At 40.4% G+C, this 17,309-nt stretch overlaps 1 protein-coding gene across 2 annotated transcripts in view; it reads left to right on the top strand.

Moving 5' to 3' along the window:
* The first annotated feature begins 354 nt into the window (after window positions 1-354).
* LOC109985589 (vitamin D3 receptor A) overlaps window positions 355-17,309 on the top strand; it is a 93,095-nt gene continuing 76,140 nt past the window's right edge. Inside the window, exons 1-2 of one of the 2 annotated variants that reach the window (XM_029277763.2) lie at window positions 355-430; window positions 1,361-1,534. The gene's annotated coding sequence lies outside the window, so the exon portion shown is untranslated. Of the gene's footprint in view, window positions 431-1,288; window positions 1,535-17,309 lie in introns of both variants that reach the window. The other variant, XM_065961668.1, reaches the window with a different exon arrangement.

Below are 17,309 nucleotides of genomic sequence, written 5' to 3'. Positions count from 1 at the left end.
AATTATTTCCTTTTTTGTACCATCTCTCTAATTTCCATAAAAATCGGCAAGCAAACACTCCCCGCATCATTTACTGGAGATATCAATACACTAAATTTTACATTTATTAATATTTATTGAACCATACCTTTTTATTCCGAAATGTTTGTTAGGCTGCCTGCAACGTCACGACACACCCCTATATGGCGAGGAGACAGCTGGGGAGACAACGTGAGACTGACAGGCGGCTCGACCAATGGGAGCAGACTACATCCCAGAGTGGAGAGCTGTGATTGGTTTACAGTGGGATTATACATGTATAGATATGCCTGGGTACCCAACCGTGGTAGGCGGGACTTATGTGGTAGTGCACTCCTTCTATGTTGATTCAGATCTAAAGAACTGGACTAACCGAGTGTGTTGCTTTACGTTGCTCTCCACATGGACTAATGTAAGTTATTTTTGCTCTTCTTGTACTTTTTGGGAGCGTAGTGAAAGGTGTTGCAACGCTGTTTTATCGTGTTAGTTTCACTCTTTTTTTTCTTTCCCGTGTCATTTTGCTGAGAAGTGCTTTCAGGGCCGAGTGGCACACGCGTCGTTCAGGCCAGCAAAGTGTGCGTAATGTAGCGTTAGCGATGTTTTGACATTACGCTGACGCAAATAATGCCTCAGTGTAACGCTATACTGTTACATTGTAACATACAGTGTCCATGTCGCAGCCTCCCTGCTAGTGTACCACTACAACATAAAAAGGGTGTGTGACTATTAAAACGTTCGTGTTGTAAGTACTGATAGCTGTGAGTGTCCGAGCACGGTCGGTCCGCTCGCCCGCGGAGGAAGGGGACGGCAAAGCCCCTCTTTGAGAAGTCATAATTGAATAAAGCCGACTGTTGCTGGAAAAATAACAAACATAGTAACATGCATGCAGACATATAATAAATGCGTTGGAGACACTCTTTAATTCGGCGCTTCTCACGTTGTAATTATCGTTGTATTATCACCGTGGAGAGGCGCACACAATGTAAACATTTATAAATCTCAAAAAAAAGTTTGGTTTGGATATCGACTTTCACTCATGGCTCTGTCTCCTTAACTTCACGGATATATTTCGTGTCAAAGAGTGATTCGCTCTCTAAAGTCTTGTCCTCAGCGGTGTTTACTTCTTGCCTGAATAAGGCTAACTATTGAATCGCCAGATTTATTGAATGACGTTTGGCGTAACATAGTGTCCATGCGAGAAATAACTGGCCGTCACCGCGGTTCTAACGTTACCCCCTCTCTCTCCCCCCCCCCCCCCCCCCCCCTCCAGCCCCTCCGGACTGACCGTAATATAAGCACGGCCTCATCACTCCTCCTTTTTTCCCTCTCTCTCTCTTGACAGTTTTGTTTTATATACGGAGGAAAAGTTTTTCAGCCTGGGAAAAATTCTTAACAAGCCGCCTTCAACTCCACTGGCTCCGGAAAATCTGGCGCCCTGGCTCCAACATTTTGGGCCCCCCCACCCCCCCCCCTCTCTCTGCTACTACACAAAGTGAAGGTTGATATGCCACATCAGGTATGAATAAAAACACTCACTATTGTTTTGTTTATGTTGTCAGTGTGTGACAGAATCGCCTTACTTTGGTTAGCATGTGATGTTGTGGGCTAGAAGCTCTCTCTCTTTCTCTTTCTCTCTCTCTTTGTTTCCCCGCTACAGCACGTTTTTTTTTTTTTTTTTTTCTCTTTACGTGCGTTGAGGCCACATGGCATTTCACATTGCAGATTGATTTCGCATTTCAGCACAACTTCTACACCAGGTTCTGTTTTGTGCATGGTTGTTATTGTTAAAGGCGGGTGTGCTTCCCTCCACATTCCACATGTGTATGCCTGCTCTGCTCTGGCTGCAGCGGGGCCAGTGCGCAAATCCCCTGCAGATCCAACAACGCCGATAGGGAAAAATAAGACGAAAATGGAGGTCTTTACGCGGCATGCATTGAATGAACGCGTATCCATGGCTGTCTCTGACAAACTGATGAGCACATCGTGGATCGTGGAATCCTATAGAAGTCTCTTTTACATGCCTCCCGTCCCGGAGGTTGTCAGTCTCTGGAGGCTGCAGGCGGAGAAGACAAAGGACAGATCAGCATGGTGCTAAGTGGAGGAGAATGGTACCAGGGTGGATAGACTTCAATCAGCCACAACAGTTTAGTTTAGTCCAATGTCATCCCAAATGTCTAAATAAACATGGTAAATAAATACCGAACTTGGCTAAAAGACTCATTATTAAAGTGTTAAATTACAAATTCAGTTTAAAATGCACAGGATGCACATTTGTTAAAGACAGTAGAATAAGTAGGAGCTTATATAGAATCCACTTTGCAGGACTTATTGTGAGGATAAAGGGAGAGTTTAGTGCTGTCATGTATTATTAACAATCCATCGTTTTCATTTGTTATTTTGATATCTGTTTGGTTGTCTGATGTGATCTGGGATTAAATTCCACTCTCTTGAGCTTCTGACCGATCAGGCTGACTGACTAAAGACACCTTTCAGTGAAATAGGTCTTATAGACATCGTGATGACATGTTCAGTATCTCTACAAGTGGAGGGGTGGAGATAAGTGATGGTTGAATTTGTGTAAGTGCGACTCTACATATCATCCCAATTTAATTTGAAAAGTTATTGAAGTGCTTAAGTTTCCCATCTGTTACACGTTCTATGAAATGTGTTTACTATCTGATAATTGCAACCATCAGATACAGACTGTGTAACATCCAGTGTGAAGACAGGGGGCAATTGGTTGTGCTTTAGTATTGGTTATGAGATTATTGTTGATAATTCAAACCATATCAAATCATGTTTCTCTTCAGTGGTTATTGCCTGCTGTCATTATGTAAAAATTAATCTTTATGCATTCCTCTTTGAACAGAACCACCAATCCTTTTTTTTTTTTTTAACTGAATTGAAATAGTGGCATTAGTTTAATGTATGGACACTGATACTTGTTCCCTTGAGCATTACTCCTGTGTTGGTGGTCTGAGTTGAATACACAGGGACAGTTCCAGCCCCCTTTTTTTTCTCATGTTGATTCTGTTGATATGATGAAAGACTATCGTAGCACTTTCGGCAGATTTGGGGCAAAGGCGACCGCACGATAAGAAAGTTAATGTTTTATTTATTGAAGAACATGCTGTGTTGTATTTTGCTACATTGTGGGTTTGTTTCACTTTTTGTAAGTTTGCTTGTTTTGGCACATTGTGATCTTACCAGGCTGCTGCTGCTGCTGCTCTCCTGTGTTGTGAGTAAACACACCATGCTACACCCTGCAATAACATGATTCACTGACCACTTACCTCCCACCGCTGCTCCACCAGAACCCTCCATCTGAGAGAGAGAGAGCATGGTATCATGTCTGAAGTAATATACACTTTCTATTTCTCAGGATACACATCATACACTGAATCTACAGAGTCAACAAACAGTTTCTCATTCTGAAGAGGAACAATCGCTCTGTCACTTCACTGTGTCGACTCCTTCATCTAAAGGTTCCTCCCACCCTGCTTGTACCTCAGTGGGATACAAAAGCTCTTTTTCTGTAATGAGGACTTTAGTGGGGCACATTGTGCTCAGGAGGTTTGCTCTCTGCTGAGTTACAGGCTTGTTGTAAAATGATAACAGATGCATGTGGGCCTCAAGGTGCAGCACACTATTTTCAAATGTAAGCTGCAATATGGAACGCATGTGTGCATTATGAGGGCATACGAACGCAGTCACAGTTTTTTTTTTTTTACATTCGAGTCCACACTCGCTTTAAAAGTTGTTTCTGAGCGAAACGTCTAGAGTGTGCTGGCTGAGTTCATTGAGTTCGAAGTTAGTGCGGCTTCTTTTTCGCCTGAAATGTTGGTCGCAATGTTGTCTCATTACAACACAGAAACACAGTTTGTTAGATGACTATGTTAGTTTGTTACAGTGGTTCACAAAATATAAGGTGCAATACAGGAAGAGTCTTTGAGCTATGGGTGGACAGTTTTATAAACTGTGGTTGGTGAAACTGTTATTACAGTAGTATACCGTAATAACGGGGGTGTTTAACAGGTCTGCAGTTTACAACTGTTTTCAGTGGCATGGATGAGTCTGGTGAGTATATTCCTTATTAACTGACTATTTGTTTGATCTACAATAGATCATTATTAATTATTAAACTGTCAACCATTAAACAAGTCAATGGCAATTTGTGATGATTCGTTAACTGTGGTTGTAGTTATTGCTTAAAAACAAACAAACAAACAAACAAATCCTCTGATTCCAGCTTCCTGGAGATTCTGTTTTCTTCACTTTGCTTTGATAAAAACTGGATTTCGTTTCTCTGTGGATTGATCCAAACATTTGAGGTGGCATGTTAGGCTTTGGCAACCAGCGATCAACACTTTAAACTATTTTTATGACTTTTCTAGGACCCAACAGCTTGTTGATCAATCAAGATGATAGTTGACAGTGTAACCACCCAAGAGTTGTGGCTTGAAATAAATACCTTTAAAATTTAGCAGTGATGCCAAAATAGAAAGTGTAATAAAGCAATGTTGATAATCGATTTTGCAAAGCGAACCATTGTGGGAAAATCCTGAAATCTTCAAAGAGCAGCTACCTTGGTGAAATCAGTCACGTTTTTTTTTTCTACTAAAAAAATGTTTATTTTCACACTGAATAGATCTTTGAATCACTAACCCTCCATGCAGAGTACCACTTTTGACCTACTTCTGGGTTGACTGTCTTCGTACATGGTGTGCAGGCTTTCCAGTGGGAGTTTGCCGTGCATTTTCATGAGATGTAGAGCACCCTTTTTTCAAGTGTAGGTGGAGGCAGATGCATGACGCTGTTGTCTCTTCACTTTCCCCGTGCTTGCTTACATTGTTTGGGGGTATTAGGAGGTCATTCAGTAATGTATTTATATTTGGCAGGTTTAGATGCTGCTTTGGCTCGGTGTGATCCTGAATCAACACTGTGAAAAAGGATTTCACCAGACAAATATTTGGAGACTGCTTCCACTTAAATCTCCACTGTTGGCAGATTTAGATGATTCCTTTGTCGTAGACAATAAGCTCAGGTTTTGGTTTGCCAATTGATGATTTAAATCAGCAATCATTGCGTCGGGATGTGCACATGAAGTTGTTTTTTTTGGCTCTTCATCCTGATCTGAGTCCTTCTTATCGTTAGCTTTCTGAGTCTGATCTGATGCTCCTTCTCACTGAGATGATAATAACTCATACTGTATCCATCACGTCTAAAGGTTATTCATGAAACGTTTCAAATAAACATCCACAAAGACGAGTGTTTGTTCCTTGAAGATAATTGCATTCAATAAATTGAATGTTTTGCACACCGCCCTTTGCAACTGATAAAGACAGAGCCGAGATGATAAATTGTTGGATTCTGAACTGATTTCTTTTTCTTTCTTTTTTTTTACCACTTTGGCAATCTTTTTTTCACATGCAGACTAAGATGGAAAACACAACAGTGGATCAGAACTTGATAGCCTTTATTTTTGCTGATACTGGTCCTTAAAAGTATGCCTGGAATGGCTCCCCTTGATCACAACAGCTCTGGTAATGCATCGAACAGAAGTCATGTCAGCAGTGAGAAATATCATCATCCATCAGAGATTTTCAACTGAATGCACTCCTCACAGAGAAGAGAGGAGACATTCTTATTACAATGCCATAAAGAGACATGGAGATAGACTTGAAGTAGAGTGAAAGTCGCACTAATCACTCTTCCATTTTTTGATCGCTGCTCTGCACTTCTCAGCTCTCCTGTCCTGTCATTCAAACAGCTCTGTTGTCTTTCCTCTTGAATTTTCCCTTTTGTCTGTTGAACCACGGTGCTCACACACCAGCCACTTTCTCTTCTGCTTATTTCAAACAAAACGCATCACTCCCTGTGTGTGGTTGACGTTTTGTTCCCAAAGGAAAAAGCCTACCAGGCACCAGGTGTTTGCAGTGACAAAAAAGTCACACGCTGTATGAACTTACCGGAGGTTGGAATCAGCGTTGAAAAGAAATAAATCAGGGAAGGAAAAGTGAAAAAACAGATATGTGTTTGCATTGTGATGTTCACATGTAGCAGATTACTTCATTTTTATTGTTCTTTTGTTCCCCCTCTCCTCCTCCTCCTCCCTCCTTAATGTGAACAGGGGCTAATGGATTCCTTATGAGGTGTAATTGTGTAGCTACAACATAAATGTAGTGGAGGCTCTGGTGTTGTGGCTGGTGTGATTAGGTCTCATTTGAAGGCCCTAAGGGTCTTGGTGAGATAAACGTCAATAGCGGCTCACCTCGCAGTTTGAGGTCACAGGCTACCATAGAAGCAGTGCTTATAGAAATTCAAGTTCTAATGTTTCAACGACCGAACGACTCCGTGGTGGTGAAAAGAGGCTAAAACCACATGAGATCATGAGGCTGGAGCTGCATGGGGTGGTCTAGGGGAGCTTAGCACAACATGGGCACTGACGGGGTTTGAGGTTCAATTTCCAGGGGGTTTGAAGGTTAATCATCATTGGAAATATGTTGCACATGATGTAGGATTTTATTGCAGTGGATTTCTTACAGATTACTCCTTGACCTGTTAGTCATAGATAGTGTGAAGGGTTGTCACAATCACCAGATCTTTAAAGCTCCATGTTAAAAGTCACTATATCGATGCATGTTTCAGCACTGCAACAACAAAAATAAAAAGTCTCATGCATTTTCTAAATTGCACAATCAAACTGGCAGTTTTTGTCGAAAAATTAGAATGTGTCTCCTCCTCTACTCTCTGTTTGTTTGTGACATCAATGTAACCACGTCTTTATTAGAAACTCTTTCCAATAACCAGTGGAGCCAAATCTTTACTAATGACATTTTCTTGTTGGTCAATTGCAATAGTGACCAAGTTGTCCCTCCAGGCACAGAGCAGCCAGTCCTTCATAATGTTCATCAGCATCCATTCAAACTGTCAGGCTGACTTAAGATAAAGCACAGGCCCCACTTTTCTTTGAGCAGGGCTTAATGCGTCCAGAGAGAAGCTTAAATGCTTAACAGGAGTCTAAAATCACCAGCAGTCTGTCTTTTTGGCGAGTAAACTCAGACAGGAGATCTTGATCAGCCTTCAATTCAGTATATTTAAAAAAAAGTTATTATGCTGGCCCAGGCTGCGATTTATTCCCCTTACTTTGCTTGATGCTACAGTAACCCCGCCTGAAGAGGTTAATTGTTTGCATCACATTTTATGGTTTACAGTTTTTCTGCCAGAAAGGTTTTTAATCTTATATTCATCTAATGACAGCACTGACTTCAGTCGCCGTAGTTTATTAGATAGAAGAATGGCAGGGAATCATGGCGTTGAAATGAAACATTATCACATCCTAAAACCTTTTCTCCCGACATTAGGTCACTGACTGTACACTTTAAGATACGACTTTGTCCCATGTTCAACAAAATAAGTCATTTATTCAACACCCATCAGCGGTGCTCGGCTGTGCTTAGGACGAGATACACCGTCTATCCGATTATGTTTGAATTTTTATTGGCTCAGTAAAGCTGTATAGAAGTCTCTTCTTTTCCCTATCACCTCTAGGATTTGGCTGCATAAAAAGAAAATGGAATGGAAGGAATTTTTTTTGTCAACGTTAACGCCTTGAAATAATCCCTAAATTAGTTCCACAAAGGATGTTTTTATGTGACTGAATGGCTGAAGGTTGCAGTTTCATCAGAGGCCACTGGGTTTTTTTTAACTACCCAATTCCACCGCAATTGTTGTTTATAAAAAAAATAATAATAATAAAAAAAACATAATAGAAAATGAATTTAAAAAAAAAATCCCTGATGATTAGGCCCTGCACGAGTCAATTTCGAGCCGTTCTTTTGCAGAGCCCGGCCTGCAATATATTGGTGTGCATGCTGATGAAGTCGACACATTAAAGCATGCAATCTGTTTTTTAAAATTGCCAAAAGATAATAATAAGAAAATCAGTTCATCAGCTGTGGATACAGTCACTTCCTGTTGCTGATTTGACCTATCACCACAACATTTTCCTGTGCAGTTAGGGTAAGGGTTAAAAAAACAAATTGGATTTCTGAAATTTTGCAACATGGGGGAATAACACCTCAGGCAAAACGAAAACCGCCTGGTCAACTTTTGCTCTGTGACATGATGGAAAAATAAATGGAAAATGTCTTAAAATGTGACTGTCTGTATCAAGCAGGGATCTCATTACTATACCACTGTCACACAAACAACAGGCATTTAAAACATGAGATAATCCAAGTCTGCCTCTGTTTCCTAATGTGAACGGCTCGCTCATTGACTCTGACCTCAGTTTAATTGGAATCAGACTACCAAGCTCCACGCTGAAGAGATTTCCAGAAGGAGCCAAAAGTCACATTGTTACCGTCTCTGCCTTTCTGTGGGCGAACGCACTCGGTTTCCATTGATTTTTAAACAGGGGCCTTTTAATTAGACTGATGTGAGAGTTAACTTGAACGTGTTTTACTGCAACATTTAAAGCATGACTGCCTCATTAGTGCAGCCACCCATTAAACCTGAAGTGTGAGTATGAATTGGTCTTTGGTGGACTCATAGCAGTGCAGGTACTTCAATATTCTGCTTTGTGGGCCATGAAAGAGCAGAAACGTAAAGTGACAGACAGATCATAACTTCAAACATTAAATCCAGCGTGAGGAGGGTTTTGACTTTCAAAAGGTCGATGTTTTTGCATCATGATAAAGACTTTAAAATGCATGCATCATCATTAACAATGAATCAAATCTCCGACTTTAACAGGAAAGTATTGTTAAATTTGGTATTTGAAATTGCCAATTCTCTCTAAAAGGCCTTCAGTCTACTGTGGTTCTTATTGAAATGAAAAATAAAATGTGCATCATGATTTCAACAAGCATGCAGCATCAACTTCAGTTAGTCTGAAGTGAGTAATTTTAAAGGGGACATATTATGAAAAAATCCACTTGAACAGTGTTTTTGAACATATATCTGGGTAACCTGAGTGTCTACTGACCCACAAAATGTGAAATAAATCCATCCAGTCCTTTGTTTGTGGTCTGCATAAGTCTTACAACACAGAGAAAAATGCTCTGTTTCAAATGTGCTCTCCTTGTGATGTCACAGTGGGATTCTGGTAAAAAAAAATCCCCTCCCCTCTCCTGGTATCTCCATCCATGGACTCCACCCCCAGCCTGGAACAAAACTTTTTGTTCTCGCTACAGAGGAGTGATGTCTACGGGGAAAACTCGGGGGGGGGGCTCATTGCATTTAAAGATTTAAAGAGACACACACACCAAAACGGAGCGTTCTGAGAGAGCTGGTTTATACAGGGTCACAAACCTCCTCTGGTGTTTGATTCATGTTATATTTTGACCAAAGCACAAAACAGATATTTCATTTAGATCGCAGGGGACTGTTTGAAAAGGTAGAAAAGGAGGGTAATGTGTCCTCTTTAACATTTTTTCAAGGAATAATTTGTCCAATACATTTTCATCTGTCTAATGATCTGATCACTGTAACACTCGTAACTTAAAGCTGATTTCACTACACTAGACATTCTTATGGATGTCTTTTTTTAAACCAAAAAGCCTACCTATAATTCTGAACATTTTCTGTTTACATCTCCACCCAGTCACAGAAACGTGCAGCAAACCTGCAGAGCGATTAACTCCTCCATCACCTCCTTCTCTTGAGATTTGCCTGCCATGCTCTTAGTGTGTGCCGCTCTGTGTACAATGACACTGTTGAAAGAATATTTTTGCTGTGATTAAACTTAAACCATATGAAATCCATTCTTGACTGATGATTCATGTAATCAAGGTGGGTGAGGTAGCCCGAGATACTCTCTCACGTGTCATCATTTGGAGCTCCATGATTGTTATTGTAATGTGTCTGTATGTGCAGAGGAGTCAAATAAGATATGTCTTCATAGGGAAAGTGAAAGCTCCATTTTTCCCTCCTGCCACACGTCATCTTGTGGCTGTCATCATTTAATAATGCTCTCCCAAAATGGCCTTTTAAAATTTCTACATTTTACAGGGAATCGCCCCGAAGTGCGACGGAAACATAAAACACTGGAGAATGAGATTCAGCTTCTCAATTCGCTCTTTCTGTGTCTGTCTGAGGCCCGGTGCAAGGGGCTCTCAGTGAGCTACTAACCTCTCTCAACCTTTTTTTCCCTTCCCTTCCTCATTTTCTCTTTTTTTTTTCCCTGACGCTGTAGCTGAGAAGAGAAGAGAGAGAGAGAGAGAGCGAGGGCGAGAGAGAGAGAGAGAGACAAGCCCACAGAGAGTGATTGGTTGTAACACAGCGGGCCCCCCACAGAAGGCTCCGCCCATCTCATCCTGTTTGTGGGACAATTAGTCATCCAAATGTGATGTGGATGAGCGAGCACCGCGCTGCATGCCCACACACACACCCTCTGAACGCACTTAAAGTCAATACCCTTTATTACCACTGCCATAAATATAGAAATATTTCATGCCTCACTATCTTCCTGTAATTTCTCTTTCCTGCCTGCATCTTTTTTGACACGTGTACACGCGCACATTGGATGCAGAGTAAATGTAGAACAGCAGGCTAAAGCTGACGGTACAGGACCAAGCATGTTTCGCTCTCTCTCTCCCTCCTACACACACACACACACACACACACACACACACACACACACACACACACACACACACACACACACACACACACACACACACACACACACGTTTTCTCATAGTTTTACTGCCAGCATGCAGCTTTCTATAAAATCTAAAAGTCTTAAAAGCCACACACTAGGTATCCCATTTTCACCATGGAACCACAGGTGCTTTTTGTTCTGCAGATATCTTCCAGATCTGTCAAGCTCAGAACAAACTTTTATATTCTGTGTCTTGTGTGCTTCACTAAAAATAGCAGGACTTCATGTCCTGTATGCAGAACACTCCTAACTACATAACTGTTCTCACATGGAGATCAGCACTGCGACTTTTGGAATTCAAAAATAAATCATATTTAACATTTACTTAAAGTGCGCATGTCTCTGTTTCTATCTCCCTGGTACTTTAAGGAACTTCTCCAAAATGTGTAAAAACTGTGACTTAAATTGTAGAAGTCGCTCTGATCTTTGCTGTTCTCCTATTGGTTTATAGCTCTGATGACACTGTAGCTTAATCTGAAACCTTTCTGTCAGCTTTAAGATTTATTATTGCTCTTTAAATCAGTTCCTGCTGGAATTACAAATGTCTTGGAGAGTCCTAAAATTGGCATTTTGAATCCTGGTTTCTTTTTTTATCTCTTTAAATAATTAACATTTACAATTCTTGACTGTATCTCAGTGTCTACCTAATTTATAATTTCCTGTCCTATTAGTCCATCATTACAAATTGAGCTACTTTATAAATTCAGGACGGCTTCAAGATCGACAGCATATGTGAATGAAATGATGTCTAATTAATTTCAGAGACATGATGTCTTAGTTGGTACCGTTGATTAATTTGTTTAATGTCCTACATCAGTGTTTTTCACAGTGGGGGTTGGGACCCCCCACAGGGTTGCCAGGGGGCAATGGGGGGGTCGTGAAAAAATTGGAGGGAAGGGGGGGGGGAACGGAACAAAAGAAAATCAACTACATTATTTCTAACATTTAGATTACTCTTTCAATGCAATCATTCAGTTGTTCAGACCTTTATTTAAATCTCAAAGAATCACTGAGGGAATTATCAAAGATGTCGAGAGTTCAACAAAACTAAATAAATATGCACTAAGAGAATAAATACAAATAATGGTAACAACATAAATAAAAACAGTTACATTCAAAAATCTTAGTTTTTAACTCACCCAAATTATTAAAAGACTGCTGCAAAAACGACAGAATGAAATACTGATTAACAAAATGATTAATTAATTATACAAAATAAGCAAACAACGAGGAGCAGTGTATGGTCCTTTAATGGTTTTTAGTTGTGTAGCAGTGTATGGTCCTTTAATGGTTTTTAGTTGTGTAGCAGTGTATGGTCCTTTAATGGTTTTTAATTGTGTTGTAGTATTATGGGGTGTGTTACAGATTCCAGTTATTTTGTGGTATTTGTTTTATTTTGCATGGTTCTTCAATAGACTTTTGTTGTGTTGCAGTATCTGGTTTGTTACGGTCTTTGGTCGTTGTGGTATTTAGTTGTGTTGTTGTATCTGGTCCTTAATGGTCTTTGGTTGTGTTTTTTATATTGTGCTGTTGTATCAGTATCTGGATCTTTTGTGGTATTTGGCAGAAACATTGTGATCGGTTTTGTTGTCTGTATTTCGCAGCTTGTTTTCTGAATTCTACTCGCATGTCAAAGACTTTAAAATCTATTTGCATTTCCTTTTCTTTAATTCTCACTGTCTTGAGCTCTTAAGGCCACTGCAGGCATGCCTTTCTTTTATTATGCACATTATTCGACTTTAATGAAGTGCAGGAATAAGTTTCAAGCATTAATTATATTATCAGCTGTAACTGTGAATCCACTTCAGGGCAAATGAAACGGGAATGAAGGGATCAGGAGGTTAATGTTTAAACAGATTAATTTAATGTTATTTTAATTTATCCCCCCTCTCCTTTTGTAAGATATCTTTTCACTTTATGATAATTTGAACATCTATATATACTCCTTGTTCTCTTCCGTTTCTGACCGTGCTCATCAGCTCTTTGTCCATCGGCCTAAACACAGGCTGTGTGTGTGTGTGTGTGTGTGTGTGTGTGTGTGTGTGTGTGTGTGTGTGTGTGTGTGTGTGTGTGTGTGTGAGTGTGATTAATATAACCGAGTCAGAAGTCCTGCTCCTCTCTCTGGTGAACGTTTCCTCTGGAGTGTCGTGCTCTACTGTGCATTATCAGGGAACACAGGGACAGTGTATGGAAAATCCACTTAACCCAGACTTTAATGACTCCATTATCCAGATGTGTATCCCTGATGATTGAGTTTTTAAGGTGCTTCGTCGGTGGGTTTGTCCCTGCTTATAATACAATCAGTACATACTGAACATACTGCGCTGAGTACAGTATGTACAGCAGGGATTACATAACGCTTGAGCTCAATAATCCCTCCAATATTCATTTAAATTCAGAGTCAAGGTGACGTTAAAGTCCAATAATATTGATTACATTGTAATTAAATGGTATGAAGATTACTGTTCTGGCACAACAGAATTCATTGTAAACCAGATATTTTTATTAACAATACATAAAAAATGTAATTTTGGCATGCAAGGATTTTCATTGCAATCCATCTGAATTTCGCAAAGATTAAAATAGATTTTTTTCCCCTGTATGTTGTTGTCGTCGTCTTTCTGGATTTCCCTCAGGTGATAGGGCCGAGTTTTATTTGCATACTTTGTCCACTATATAGAACGGGCTTAATGCATAACAGCTTTCCCCCTTGTTTTTTGTTTAGTTGTTTTGGTTCCTAAATTCGCTCTTAAATCAAATTCCTGGTAGCAGTAAAATCTTAATTTGCCTTTAAACGTGCTCTGTCTCTGCCTCACTTCCTCGCGTTGCCCTTCTTCTCCTCCACTGCCAGCATTTAATGCTTTTTTTTCTCTCTTCTCTTTCTACGTTCCACTCTCTTTCTCTCTCTCCCCCTCCCTCTCTCTCTCACTCCTTGTTTTGCATTGTTTTTTTTTGTTCTTGTTATCTTTCTACTATGTTGCTCTACCCGGTTCTTCTTTGTGCTCCTGCTGTGTGCTGCATTGTGTAGCGTTTAAGACTCTTATTTTACTCCTGGCCGGGGCAGGAGTCAGCTCGGGTCAGATTTGTTTTAGTGTAACGCTGATTGTGGCGTGCAGTAGGCCTGTATCCAAATGCCCCAGAGTTTACTGCAGAAGAAGAACGCATTCATATGTAGTCGCTCTCTTTCTAACACATGCACACTGCAGGCCGCCTCGTCCTTTAGACTGAGCCATTATGAAAAATGATGCAACATGAAAACAATAAAAAAAGGTACATGCTTCATTTTCCTCAGACTAGACGCGTTCTCCTTCACACGGCTGGGCCGTTCACATCAGTGTGTGTGTGTGTGTGGGGTCTACTTTGAATAATATGTTCCTTTATAACAGCATGTATTCAGGTGTGGTGATAGTGGGCCGTTGCTTGTGTTTCTGCTTTGAGATAGTTTGATTTTGTGTGTTTATGATTGGCTGATTGTTTTGCATTACAGCTCATGTAGACAGTGGCTCTGTATCATCTTATGAAGTTCTAATAATGACAATGAAATGCACCAGTGTAGAGGAATTCATTTCAGTGAGAGCTTGAATCTTACTTTAATTAATTATTTATGAAGCAGAGCCAATAGATTGAGCATGCTTTATGTCTGTTTTTAAGGAATTAATATTTAGTAAAAAAGAAAGAACATGTATTTAGTTAATTTAAATTCATTAAATCTAAAACTTAAAATACAGTTAAAGTGCTCTAAAGTTAAAACAGCAGCAGAGAGGACACTCAGAGGCACGGCAGGAGTTTTTAATCTCAAACTAAAAGGGATTAAAAGTTTGAGATCATTTGATCTTATTTGTTTTTCTGACTAAATTAAATACAGAATAAAACTTTGCACTTTTGGCTTATTTTTGTGATGGAATCAGAAAACATAAAATCAGATATGCTCATTGCTAAGGCTTTTAAATACCAGAAACAACCCTGCTTTAAGAAAAGAGAGATGGACAGTGCTACAACGGTGAGCAGTTTTTGGGGGAATGGCAGTAGTTCAGTCTGTAAAGGGACCGGAGGTTCACTTCTCAGGTTTGGCATTTACAGTCATTTTGATTCTTGAGGGCTCTCTTTACCTTGTTTACATGCACTCAGGTACTCACTGTGTTCATATTCTTTACTGTAAAAATAATGTCAGATGCAGACATCCCTGTGGTACGCACAGTTTTTTCTTCTGTGTGTCACTCATCAGTTTGTGTGTCTTCAGCAAAGTGGTCTTCAAACCCCAGTTCTTAATGAAATGACAAGTGATGGTAACATATGGCTCAGTGGTGAGATCTGTCTGTCAGTCTGCAGTAACAGACACTTTGCTGTGCTGTACAGTTCTGCTGCATCTTTTCAACTCCGGTAGCTGTTGTTAGCCGTGATGGTGACTTGTACCCATCAGGTCACGCACGCTCACTCTTTGCACAACTTCTTACTCGGTATATTCAGTTGAGCAAACCCAGAAAGTAATAATGTAATAAATAAAAAAAACCTAATAAATCTCATACTGACCAGCAGCCTAAAGTCTATTAAACTATAAGCAGGCAGCTTGCTGTGTGTCTGCGTGTGTGAGTGTGTGTGGGTGCATATATTGTTGGCAGTCTTGAGGGTTAAGCCGTACTGAGAGGAAATAAACTGTCATCATTCTTAATTATTTACTACTTGCAGCTGCGACTGAGTGCCGTCATAAGCGCTGAATATCTGCTGACCCCAAAAACAGAGCCAAAAAAGAAGAACAACAACAAACAGAAACAAACTACCACAGAGCCTCTGTTTGTAATCTATGTTGATCCCCCCCCCTCCTCCTGTATTTACATGGCTACCACTACACAGACTGGGTTGTGTTTTTCTCTTGCACCTGTGCTGCAGGTAAAACCGCAGGCCTATTGATTCCAAACCACACGGCTCAAAAGGGATGTTGCGATTACATTCATTGGCTTGAACAGTTGCATTACTGGTTTAACTTTCAGGCCTTAAGGCAATACATCTATGATCTTCCCACAGAATGACTTACGTGTTTACTTAAACTATTTCTGAGACTATTTAACCCTTATTCTAGTCGGTTATTTTTTTATTTGAACATTTTAATTCCACCTAATTCTCTACCTAGTCAGTGTTTACTCTTAACTTACTGAAAATCTGCTCGGCTCGCCTCTCATTGCCCAAAAAAACAACCCACTCAAAAATCCGTTATTTGGTTTTCAAAACAGCCGATAAGCCAAAAATAAAAAGGGATGCCAAATATGCTTTGGCTGCCTTTAATCACGCCTGCTCAAGTAAACTTTGTGTTGAAAACATAAATAGTATTTTTTATAATAGTCGTTTATTTAAATAGTATCTGTGTCAGGTCAGATCTCTTCTGCACAGACTCGTCTCTCTCTCTGGCCGCTTGCGGGAGTTATGACACCAGTCATTTCAACTCGCTCCCTTCCTTTTCCAAAATTAGATGTGAGAGGTGCAGATGGCCCATTTAACAGCGCCAGCGCTTCAACACTCCCATCACTCATCCACCATCCAGCCTTCTTTTGTTTGCCCGGCACGTTCCGATTGTTTGGTCAGATTTGGGATGCATGGATCGGTTGATATATGGTCCCATCTGTCCACGTCGATGCGTGATGTTTGCTCCGCCTGTCTGTGTGACTCACTTTTAGAAGCTGTCAAAACAAAGTCAGACGCTCCTGTGTATGGGCGACATTAATGTTAATGCCGGTGGCTCTAGGCGTCTGATGGATGCCGTGTGCAGCCATGTTCTGGTGCCAGTCTGCGTGTGGGTCAGAGGTATCGCAGGGGGAATGCATACGTGTTTGATTTAGTCTGTTGTGTGTGTGTGTGTGTGTATGTATGTGTGTGTGTGTGTGTGTGTGTGTGTGTGTGTGTGTGTGCATGAGGTGTCCAGTGTGCACGCTGAAAGCTGACACAGCTGTTTCACAGTAAACCACAGTTTCTCCACACTATCTACAATTTCACTCCCTGGCTCTGCTCCAATCAACTCCGGCAACTTCTCTCCACCGCCGTTTCCCTCCCTCTCACTTACTCAGATTCACTCTCTCTGTCTGTCTGTCCTCCCACACTGTTCCACAGATCCACTGTGTGGGTTTGTTTGTTGCGCGTTTTGGTGTGTTTGCACATTATTTTGTTCTTTTTGGTCAGTGTGTGTTGTTTGCCTTTTGTGTATTCACAGAACTGGAAGTTTCCTTTTAGTCTGTAACTCTTTTCAATAGACACTGTTTAGCTTGGCCACTTCAAAATGTTATGCTCTTAAGAACAGTGTTTTATCAAAGTTAGTTTATTGTTTATTTGATTCTTTTTTTTTTACACGAGTCTTCTCCGTTGAAGTGAAAGCAAACCAGCTGGCTCGCTCAGCCTCTGTACTAAATACTGCTGTCAGATAGAGGACTAAAATACATGGGGCTTCCAATCCGAAAGGTGATGTTTCAAGTTGAATCTGTGCCTTTTTAATTGTTGGCTGCAAACAGACAGAGCAATGCAGGAGCAACGGCAATACATTTCACTTTAAATATATGTTCATTAGACTTTTACTGACAGCTGAATTAAGTGGTGAAGCCGTGTCTTCAAGAACAAACTGATAAAGTGATTAAAACCAACA

Source organism: Labrus bergylta, chromosome 12, assembly GCF_963930695.1.
Source record: "Labrus bergylta chromosome 12, fLabBer1.1, whole genome shotgun sequence".
Classification (NCBI taxonomy): domain Eukaryota; kingdom Metazoa; phylum Chordata; class Actinopteri; order Labriformes; family Labridae; genus Labrus; species Labrus bergylta.
Note: the sequence above shows the minus strand (reverse complement) of the source record. Positions and strands in the feature narration are given on the sequence as shown.